The 12,086-nt window shown below is 41.4% G+C and overlaps 1 long non-coding RNA gene across 1 annotated transcript in view; it reads right to left on the bottom strand.

Annotated features, from left to right (window-relative positions):
* Positions 1-712: 712 nt before the first annotated feature.
* LOC120750701 (uncharacterized) overlaps positions 713-12,086 on the bottom strand; it is a 64,859-nt gene continuing 53,485 nt past the window's right edge. Inside the window, exon 4 of the long non-coding RNA XR_005700106.2 lies at positions 713-2,208. This is a non-coding gene — a long non-coding RNA (uncharacterized LOC120750701). The remainder of the gene's footprint in view (positions 2,209-12,086) is intronic.

Genomic DNA, 12,086 nt, shown 5'->3' with positions numbered 1-12,086 from the left:
GTCAATGTTTGGACTAAATACTGTGATGTTTTGAAAAGGTGCAGTTTGAAGAAAGCCAAATTATCAGAATTTTCTGATGGGCCTGCCAGTGGCTTTTTGCAATGCTGCTGAGAGCATGTTAAATGAAATAGTAGCCATTCAACACATGCATTGCTGCAACAGCCACTGGCCAAGTCAAGAGATCAAGGCACCAAAAGGTTCATCTATCAAAATACCCGTTCCTGCCTCATCTAGGAAAATCACAGCCTAAATACACCAGTACATTGCAGTAACTTACGTTAGACAAACCCATCAGCATTTGCTCTTGAGCAGGATTTTTCAGAGCTGAAACAGAACAGGAAGCCTCTCTTTTTCTCCATGCCAGGCTGGCAGCCATCCCAGCCTGCAAAGCACAGGATGGTGTGGTCCTGTCAAACCCTTTTTCTCTAGGTCACCTGCATTAAAAATAGCCGTGCTCTCAGGTTCAGTTATGTTTGACACCCAGATATTGTTGTGATTTTGCCCATGTTGATCCTTGGGATTGAAATGTGCTAAAAATGAACTATACAAGATCTTAGGTATCTCTAGTCATATGGAAGTCAAGAATAAGACTTTCTTTTTCCTTTTTTTTTTTTTTTTTTTTAAAGAGACCATATTTTTCATTGGTATGAGGGAGAGTTTAAATCTTCAGTATTTCTACTCCCGTAGGAAAGACACCCCTGCAATGTTTCATGACTCATGCATTCATGCAACCCCATTTGCCTCTGACTTGTAGGATTTTATGCTGACTTTACTTTTTCATGTTTTGTTTGCCATACAGTGCATTAAGCTCACATGGGAATACTTCAGTGGATTCAGCATTCCGCCTTTTATTCAGGGGAATTGGGGAAACTCATCATTTCAGATTTAAACAAGCTGTTCTGCTTTTGGAATTGTAGAGTGAAAGTACTCAACATGAACTAACAGAAATTGGTTTACTGTTCATTCAGACAGAATTGGTTTCACAGAGTCAAAGCCATAATTGAGTTTCACCTACTACAAAACAAATCCTGTTTTACCAAGTGCTTTCACTGCCAGAACTATAACTCCTGATGGAGAGTCAGATTACTTTCAGTCTAGATTACAGTCCACAAATGCTGGAAATTAACTAGATTACCATTAAAAATTTGTTTTATTACCCAATTAACCTTGCTGTTAAAAATGTGCATTATCTTCCTGGTCAGAAGGCAAGTTTGCACAGAACAGGGCTGTTTGCATTGAAATGACATGCATATTCCCAGAATGCTATTATTAGCATCTATAAAAAAATGAAATACAATCTCCAGATTTGATGCTCCTCCTGTTAAAACTGCCTGTTGAAGTAATACTGACAAATACCTGCATAGAGGCACAATAAGAAATCTTTAGCTTTCATCCCACGTGGCTTTACATCTCACCTGAGTCTGCTGAAGGTAACAGGCTGCTCTTGAATAAGGTTGCCTATATCTAGCTGTTCCCAGGGAGACAAACTGTGCTTGTTTAGAGCCAATATATAACCATTACACATACTAGAGCAGATTTTGCTTATCTAGAGTTCTATGGATGGATCTTTGGCCTAAAGGCAAAGAATCAAAATACCGTGAAGATGAAAGAATGAAACCCAACATGTTAGGACTGTGCAAGTGGAAAGACAACCAAAACTCTGTGTAGCAATGGATCAAAAGGGTGTGAGAGCACTTATCCAAAGAAGCAAAGAGCTGGAGAGTACTACAGTCTCTTGCATCTTACAAGAGATGACTAGGGGAGCTGATGGGCTCCTCTGCTACCACTGGGAAATTTTGTGTCAGATGTCTTAGCAAGCAATAACTTTGCTGGTGCCCATGGAACGCCACCATGCTGGGCCAGTGAGCACGGCCATTGTACCTGAATCCTGGTGCTGCCTTGGCTTTTCCAGAGTTGCAAGATGTCAGTAGGCCTCCATTCTTAATCTTAATAAACGTGCAAATTTGTCCCATTTTTTTCTTTTTTTTTTCTTAATCCTTTCTTCTTTCCCCACCAGTGATGATTCTCAGCTCTGTACATGCTAATATGGCAGCTGGAGCAAGGACCTGGTTTGGAATTGCATTCTTCTCACAAACATGAACACTGTGATGCCACAGCACCAACTACAACACTCCTTTTTTCTTCCATGGGTCTTCTTTTCTTTCACAGGAAAGCCTGCTTCTCCATACCATGCACTGTTTTGCTATGCTAGGTTCAAAGAGCAAAATGATGACAGAGAAGAGTGTTTAGTCAGAGTACAGAGAAAAAATAAACTAGGCAATTTATCAAGTATATTTCAAAGCAAAAGCAGGGTATTTAAAAAAAAAAAAAAAAAAAAAACCAAAACAAAACAACCGTTCTTTTTTCCTCATTAGGAAGGAAAGCATGTCATGGGTGCCAAAAAAAAAAAGGATTTTTTTTTCCCATGAAGGATTTTTCCTCCAGGAATGTGAAAATTATACATATTGGTGCCTTAGGAAGCTTATTTTGTAGCACTATGCCCTGCCACCGCCTCAGCAGAAGGGAAGAGAACCACCTCTGACCAGGAGAAGGCTCCAATCTGTGCTGCCAGTTCTCTTGCTGAGACCCTGCAGGATCCCAAATGGAATGAGCTGCATCAAGGGCCGTCGCCTACCACAGCTGCAAGTTACCGCCAGTTTTTGTGCAATGCAAGCCAAGGACCCTGGGGCTCCAGCCCTTCCTGAGCACCACCAGGGTTATGTTGGCACTGTTTACTGCTGGGAGGGATGGGCAGCAGCACAGCAGCAGCTGCAACCCGGTTTTAGCTCAGAGAGCGCTACAAACTCTTGCTGTGTAGATGGGAGAGTTGTTGCTTCCCTGAGGAGCAGTTGCCAGAGCACATAAGTCTTGACTGAGGTGTGCCACTGAGACGTGGTTCTCACTGCCTTTGAAGATCTCAGAAATCAGCAAGACCTAGGAGCCAGTAGCCTTTCCCTGACTGGGAAATGACCAGACCAGCTCCCAGTGTCCAGCTCCCGCTGAGTTTGGAGATCAGCTGCTGCCCTCTTCCCAAGAGGCAGGAGCAGTCTCTTCTTCAGAGCAGCAGCTCTGGTTCCTCCGTCCTGCTGAGCTCAGCAATATCCCAGCTGAGCTCTGAACTGTAAGCTGGCTTTGTGCATAGATAAAAATAGTACAACACAAATAACATTAACACTGAAATAAGGGCAGCTATCACATTTATGCTCTTTTTTTTTTTTTTTTTTTTTTTTTTTTTTTTTTAATTGTGAAGCCCTTGCAAGGATAAAAGGGCAGAAACTAGAAGCCCAAATGCAAAAATTCTCTTAGTCGCAGCACTACATGGTCCTTTTAGCTCTCATTTTTTTCTGGAGAGGTTCTTTGGACCTGCAAACTGTGAGGGGGGCCTCTGCTAAGGAGTTAGGAGGAGCCATCACAGAGTGTAACCACATAACCGCAACCCACCACTGGGTTTGTAGAAAGGCACTGAACTGGGAATGGGACCTTCCTTTCCAGCACTGATGTTTAAATGTTTCCCATCACAGTGAAAATCCTCTAAGCTTATCTGAGTCAAAATGCGCAGAACAGTTTGTGAAATTTCATCTTTTTGAAAAAGAGCCCTGAGCTTGCCTCCTACCCATATCCAAACCTAATCTTATCCTGAGCAACAGCCTCAGCTCCCTTTCAGTCCAGACTTCTCCTCAAGTCTTCTTCCCCAACATTAAGGAATTTCTTGTGATTATACCACTGTGCATCTGAAAGTGTTGTCGAGTGTTACAGTCCTGCAAGGTGGCCAGGTAAATGAAGTCAGAGTGAGTGGCGTGGGAATATTTTAAGTTTATTTCTTGTTCCTCTGCTGAAGAATAATCTTTGTTTTCAAAATTAACCCCCAGAGATTCTTATTTACCAGCATAACATTTGTTTCATTTGCCACTGAATTCCAAATGTTGCTTTACCCAGGAGACCTGTTGTACTAATGCAGAGCTTCAGAGAAAGATTTCTATTCCACATGCCAAATGTTGCTATGATTCCTACTAGAATAATACGGGAAGGATTTTGGCTCTACATACAGGGAATTTTATGAATAAACAATCTGTGCTTTTACACAGAAGGCCTGACAAACAAACCTGGATTATTTCTTGAGGTGTTGCACAGAATTTCTCTATGTGAGAGGGTTGATTCCCCATCAGTCTCTACCCAACAATCCCAGGACATTTTTTTGGTAGGAGCCTTATGTCTCTGGTGAGCCCACTGATGGGGCAGCTTCGTATGAAAAAGCTTCCTGTGATAGATGTTGCTCTGCTGGCCATCCAGCATCATAATCCACAGCAAGGCAGCAGAGGTACATTATTCCCTTTCTGCTGCTTACATCACACTGTGTGCCCACTCGATGCAGATAATACCTTTTTATCTGTCTATGATGTTAATATCCACCACATAATTTACAGCTCTTTCTTGCTCTGAACAATTGCACCTTGATTGCTGTTAAGTAGTGGATGCACAACAAACTCAAGTGTTGCACACATCCTTTCAGCATCTGTCTCAAATCACATCATCTTTATGAGTATACGAGCAACCTCTTAAAAGGATCCAATCCCCTGCAGGCAAAATGACTTGGTGCTCCTGTTAATCAAAGTGTGCAGCTTTTCATCACTCACCACTTTCCACACCTAAATTTCAGTCTTACAGTAGCTCAGTGTTAAATTATTAACCACACTTCCCTGGTTGTGCCCAGAGGCCAAAGAAGCCCCATGTCATTCTGTGCCAGTCCTGTGAAGATGCAGGGGCACTGGCATCCCCCGTTGCATCTCCACTGTCCTCATGACAAGCCGAAGAGAAGCTCAAAGCAGGCAGCAGGGCAGGTGAGCAGGCAGATGGAGGAAGAAGCCCTGAGGCTCAGGAGAGTGGGCTGATCAAAGAGGTGGTCGCCAGGAGTGGAGGAAACCCAGACCTAGCTGAGGAAAAAAACAGTGCCATTTCTGCTTTGATAGCAGCTGCAACTGCTCCACCAGCTTTCATCTCTGGCTGCCTCCTCCTACGTTTTGTCTCCCATGGGCGGCGTGCCGGGGACTGGGATAGAAGTGCCAGGAGGCTTCTCGCAGCACTTCCAGCAGCTCCTCTACTTAGTGGTAGTTTCCTCTGATTGTTTATGTGCTCATGTACTAAAGGCACAGAATTATCATGTGCCCTTCAAAACACCACACCTGGAGAATGCACAAAATTAGAGATGTGCAAAACTGCTCTCTGCTAATGGCAGCATGGGAGTAGTGGGACAAAAAAACAGCCTGGAAATGATTTCGCCATTTTGCCTCTACTAAACTGTAATCCTGAGCTGATTTGTTTTTAAGGAGTTCTGGCGTTACTCCAAGGGGCTGCATTTTCTGGAGATGAGCTATCCATTTCCTCTGGTCTTTTTAACATGGCTGCAGCTGAACTTTTAAGCCAGATCATCCCAGTTTGCCAGACATGAGATTATTACTGGTGTGCGAAATGAGGTGGAGAATTAAAAATAACTGTGCCAGTAAAATGTGCAGTCAGTTGGTTTAAAGCTTAAAGGTTTATGTGTCATTTGGAAGTACATGAGTTCCAGAATAGATTGTTCAGTAACTCTGTGTGGTAGGGAGCCACGCAGTACAGAACTGACTCTTTTGATTTTCGTAGATCGTCTTAGGATGTAGAAGCATGAAGAACACCCGGGGACTCATTTTAGAACTGAATAGGTCGGTGCTTTAATTGCACGTGATGAAAGCCCGAAGTGTACTTGGGTATACTTAGCTCAGCTTAGCTCAAATTAATTGTATTATGCACATGTTAGGCTGTATTATACAATGTAGTACAGGGAACATGTGGTCCTCAAAGGCAGAAGTGACTGACTCCAGCCACATAGAAAAGATGTTGATGAAATTTCAAGAATCTTATTTCCTGATTGCTTATTTACTTATTTTTGCAAAAATTATTTTTTTAAATAAGGACATTTTTGAATTCCTGCTCTTTACCGCTGCACAAGTGCCCTACATTTAAGTTCAGTTTGTAAACCTTCTGTACTCACTAATGAAAGTGTTTGTAGCCCTTAGACACAGCCCAGACAATCACCCAGCAGCCAAAGCTTTTCATGTATTCTAAGTCCCTCTTATTCATCATCTCTTTTTCTGATGTATGTGTTTGTATTCCTGTATAAAGAAATGGAACTTGCTCTGGTTTTTCAATGCAAATTTAGTGCAGAAGAGATTTATTTCACATATCTCTTGTGCTGTTGAATAGAGGTTCTTTAGTTTTGGACAGCAGAGTACATTAACAATTCATCTCAAAACATGTAATTTAATGTATTATTTTGCATTCAGATATCAGTACCTTTTTTTTACCATTAAAAGACTTGCTACATTATGGTAAGCTTGCTGGCAACCCAGGTAAAGAGCTCCTCATCCCCTTTTGTTTTTAATTATGCCTACCTAAGGCCTGGGCCTCGTATGCTTGCACACCATGGTCACGCTTTAGCTGGAAGTGTTCCTTTAGAGGAGAAATGAAGGATGTTTAGCTCCTCAAAACAGTTTTTAGTGGTGCTGAAGTCCTAAATTAGTCCTGTTTATTTAATAATTGTACCTTCTTTTTCACTTGCTAGCTAACATACATCTTCTTTTGGTGTCTGAGATGTTCAGAATATTAAAATTAGACTTCCTACTCTCCCTGAATAATACAAATGCAGCAGTCACCTTTAAACATCTGTCAGTTTCTGCCCTGTTCCATCTGAAATATCCACCAAGGATTTAGTATTCTGATTCTAATCCTAGAGGAGTGGCAGAAACCACAACTGTTTGGGTTTGTTGTTAGTATCCAAGAGAAGAAAACACCTCAGTGCCCTAGGAGAGGACCCAGGATTTAATAATCTTTCTGCGTGGATTGTTTGGCTTCTAATTGTTTAGTTTTATGGGCTTTCCCCAGCCCTGATCCTCCTCATCCTGACCAGAGTGAACATCTTTATAGCCCCTGCTTGTTCCTGCCAGCATTCTGGGAGCGGCATCTGCCTGAGCTTTGTTGAAAGCAGGGTACTGCAGCTGCGATGTCCAGATGCTGCGGATGCCAGGGCTCTGGCAGCTCTGGGCAGTAAAGCCTAAAGATGAGTGACACAGGATCTGCACAGGTGGGTTATCCTGAGCAGCTCAGGCAAAAATACATCCATTGTTCAGCAGTCCTCAGAACAGCTAATCTTGCTCCCCTGTGCCAGTTGCTGTCCTATTAAATGTGTACTTTTCGTAGGCGTAGTTCCGCAAACTCCATGTGATAAGTCAAGATCAGTAAAAATAAGGTCATTTATAAACACTGCCATCTCCTTCTTCCTCTCCCTCTGCCCCCCTCCTAAGATATGCCTGTGGACAGGTTGAACCCTGCCTGTCACACACTTCATCCACTTCACTCTAGACCAAACAATAAGGCATGAAAGGCGTAATGGTGGTGAAAAGTTAAAGGCAAAAAGAAAAGGGAAAAGCAATAAAAGAGATGCAGCTGTAAACCTGTTGGTGCATTTACAGCTCACCCAACATGGAATAGAATCACCAAATACGTTTCTGCTGCCCGATATATCGTTATTGGATGCCCTACCCTTTCTGTACTCACATGTATTTTCCACAAGGTTGTTTTAGTTAATGTAGTCCATTTTGATTTCAAAACCTGACATAAAGAAGGCTCTTCTGGGGCCTCAAAGTTATAGCAAACTGTGCAATCTCAGTATCACACATTTTGATAGAGGCTTCCTGACACAGAGGGTATTTCAGTTCTGCCAGGCCACTGCTATTCTGGAGTGGTACAAGGACTGTGTACAGAAATCTACCATTGGCTTTGTCTGCCTCTCACATCTACAGTCACACCAGCTGGAGACTTGGGCTTCTGACAAGACACCTGGACTCACCTGGCAGGGACTGTGTAATTTCAGAGTGCCATCTGGGTGCTTTGATAATTCTGATCATTCATGTCATAGGGAAATCTGGAAGAACAAGACAGCATTTGTATGCTGTCCTCTTTTTTGCTCTTCTACCTTTCTGCTTATGTATTATATGTCAGAGTTGCAAAGGGTGGTTGTCATTCATAGCAGTAATCTGGTGCCAATCATGTAAAAACTTCCTTTTAACAGAGATAATTCAGTCTACCAGTTCTTTAACTAAGTAGGATTAATTAGGAGGAAGCCAGCTGCTTAATTCACCACTGACCTGTAAACCTGATAAGAATCAGGTCACTGGACATAATAGAGCTATTTAGGAGTTTAGGTCAAACTCTAATAACAGAAAACATAATTTAAAGATCAGTATGATATAATAAAATTCCGGGGTAACAAAATGTGGCTTATTAAAGAGAGGTCTAATCTTTAAAATAGTGTGCTCAGTATACTCAAAAGTACATTCCTTCCAAAACAAGCAATTGCAACATCTAAGCACAGTCAGTGGACCCCAGACTTTGACATTCAAACCCATCAAGCTTTTATATCCTTTCCCCCAAAATTCGTTATGTAAAGCTCATTTTTTGTGACCTTAAGATCTCACATGAGCTTCACATTATGAGAACCTTGTTTTATGTTTCAATGTGTAAGAACCAGTGCTCCTCTGAGCTTATCCTGAGTAATTGTCTTGATTGAAAGAAGCTTGTCTGTGGATTAGAAAAAATAAATAGTGTGCATATATTTATACAGCTTCCCAATTTTCCTCCAACTTCCACCTAAGTTTTCACTGTTTTTTTCTCAAAGCAATTGTTTGCAAATTACAATTTGTAATACTAATACACATGTGCATTTGTATCATTTCTGCAAAAATAATGTTCCTGTTTTCTCACAGAATCCTTGATTTCTTCCCCAAAATTATGTCTTGCCTCTTCTCCTCATTAAGTCAGGAATATCAGGCAGGGTTTCAATTGTTTTACCTCTAGTAAATAGTTTGCAGACTATTGTTTGCAAATATAGCAAACCATAGTGTGCATGAACTTTCAAAGAGCTTGGTCCAGAACCATGTACAGATCAGAAATACCACCTGAAGGCACTCTTGGAAACTAACTGGACCTGTTTTAAAACCTTGCAGTTGTGTGAAAAGCAGACACTACATCTGAGACAAGGAACTAAAAAAAAAAAATTATTGATTTTCATGTATCAGGCCAATTTGTGCTTCTGATCCCAAAACAGAAAGAAGAATGGTTACACCTTAGCTACCCATTTGGGAAGAAGAAGATTTTCCTCTTTAATTTTCTTCTCCCTTTTTTTATTCCCTCCGTCTTCAAATCCTTCATGTAGTAACTGGCTATTGTCCCACCTTTCCTTGGCAAGGAAGTTTGAACATATTTCTTCAGATAGCCAAAAAGGTTGTTATGGTTTGGAAGAAAACATTTCTTCTACCCAGGAGCTCAGCACACCATGTTCCCGTTTCTTCAGCCTGCTGCCAATACTGAAAAGTGAGATTGCTTTTCAGGCCCACAGCTCAATAATGAACACTTTTGTGAGTCTACTACAAAAGATCAGGAAGCCAGAACCACTTTTTTATTTAATATACAGAGCCAGATTCTCAGCTGGTATAAACTGAAGCTGCTCTACTGGTGTGAAGGAAAATATACTGATTAACACCTGCCAAAGTTCTGCTCTACATATTATGTTTGCAGAGTCAATGGCATAAATCATGGAAAATGTACTTAATTTTTCCATTTTGAGACATTCTTCTTCCAGTACACCCTGGGAAAACATTGTACCCTTTAATAAAATGTTAAGATTCAATTAAAAAATGTAGGGCCAAAGTGCTTACAGAAAACTCAAAAATATTCTGGAGCAATTCATCACAATTACCTCCACAGCCACAGAGACAATGGGATGAATAGTTCCTCATCTAGAATTTTCTCTCTCTGATCTAGTATTAATATACAAGTACTGGATTTGCGAAAGGAGGGGTGCACACAGACGATACACTTCTTCTTGTTATGTACTGCAGTCATCCTCTCTGGTATACAAGGCTCCAGCAACTGGAATTCCTATTAGTTGAGTCTATTCAAATGGCGAAATGATTCAGCCACAGAAAAGGAAAACTTAAACTTTGCCTGTCTTTTAGAAAACATTATTTGTAAAAAGTGTTGCACATAGGGAAAAAAAAAAAACAAACCCATATGCTGCTATCTTTTATTGAATTAATCTGTCTTTCAGAGTAACAGTGGAGAAACAACATACATGCACCTTTAAACAGGTAATGTCAAGGGTTGTTATGATGCCTTAAGTTTTAGTTTTCATGTTTTTCTGTACCGCCTTAGTGTGTGACTCTGATCTTCATATTAAGTGTTAGCAAGTCCTCTTCACAGGGTAGTTAGACAAAACAATCATTCTCCAGTTTGAGAATCAAGGACATCCTTTACAGACTCAGACCCAAAATGCATAAACAACGGCAAATTGAAGAGAGCAAACCAGGAGGATGGGACTTCATAACCTGAAGCTCTAAGTAGACAATTAACCTCAATATGTAAATGGACCAAAACTAATAAAAGTGTGAAAATTTGTGACAGGTCATCCATCTTGGGTCCATCTTGAGCAGAGCCCCAGCCAGGCTCTTGTACTGCCCAAGGTGTATCCTCGGAAGGCCTTCTAATAAATACCTGCTTTATTCCTTTAACTCTGTCTAGCCTTTCATCTAGCTCAGCCTCTCTAGGCATCAGTTATAGCTGAAAACTGACATGGTTTTTTAGTCTCATATTGAAGTTCATATCTTCAGAATCTGCTACTCATGTAACATTTAGGGATATGGATGCAACTTTACAAAAAGGAATGCTACTTCGTGGTATATTATTAATCCTTTCATTTGAGGGGTTTTTTTAAGAAGACATACAAATCACTGCAGCAATCACAGTGAGCAAACAAATACTCCCTTGCTGCCAGGGAAGATAGGGATACGTGCAAGGTGATAGCACAGCTAGTTTACTTTGAACTTCCGATTAAATAATCTTTTTTACCTTTTTGTAGATATCTGAGATGGCAAAATGAGAAGGAAGAAAGAAAAATGAAGCCAGGTGATGGAAATTTTGAGAAAAACTGCAAGTAGTCTTTCCAGTCACTTCTGACAGCTTGGGATAGGAGAAGAAGAAAGTGAAGACAGAAAGGGATCATGTTACTACAGTCTGTCCACGAGCAGAAAAAACCTTTCCAACAGTGTCTTGAAACGGATACACTCATGGGATTTCCAGTTCCTACACACATATCTCTGTCATCTTAACTAAAAAAAAAACAAAAAACAAACCCAAGCAAACTGTTAATGACTTGAAGTCTGATTGCTTGATATTAATCCTCCCCTCCTTGTTCCAGTTGCTCATGCCATAGCTGGGAAAAGTTTAGTAGTTTTTGAGAAAATTGTGGCTATGCCAGATACAAGACCAATCCTAGGGGAGGGCCAGGAATTCAGAAGTGACTGAAGTTTGCTGACGTGCCTGGTTCATGCAGCACCTCTCATTCAAAATGGTCATTTGCCTCATTCCCCCTGTTATGAGCAGGACTCAGACAGCTTGGTGAATTTGTTCATCCCAGCATGATTATCCAGGCCTTGCACACTGAACTTCTTGTCCAGGGCAACATCATGCCCCAAGCCACAGCTAGGACTGGTAAATTGGATCAGCTAATGGGAGACCTTTTGCTGGTGTCAGCAACTCCCCAGGCACTTCCCTTTGTGCTCACACTGTTGTGCAGGCTCCACAAAAGCACAGATCCCCAAATTCTCCCAGGATGCCCCATGCCTCAGAGATGCCCTCTCAATGCTCTGAGGAGGGATATCCACCCCAAGCTCCTCCTGGGCACTCTTGGGGCATATATATAACAACTAAATACTCGGTCCAGGGCCTGGTGGAGAGTTTGGACCTCCACGATGGTTTAGCTTCAGAGATACACACAGCTGCTTGAGAGTCACTGCTGCAGCTTTTTCACATCCAACTCATTTTTTTATTTTTTTTTTCTTCCTTGCTGTCCAGGAGATATTACATTTGTCAGCTCTGTCAGCACCAAGGTTTTATTTTCCCATTTTGTTCTTCCCCCTTGTTACCCGTTCATCTGTTTTCCTCCTGCCGTTTCTCTGCCCTCATGAACTCAGGAGCCTGGAACTAACACTTATTTCAAA

Source organism: Hirundo rustica, chromosome 3, assembly GCF_015227805.2.
Source record: "Hirundo rustica isolate bHirRus1 chromosome 3, bHirRus1.pri.v3, whole genome shotgun sequence".
NCBI lineage: Eukaryota > Metazoa > Chordata > Aves > Passeriformes > Hirundinidae > Hirundo > Hirundo rustica.
The sequence above is the reverse complement of the archived record's forward strand: the minus strand, read 5'-3'. Positions and strand labels throughout refer to the sequence as shown.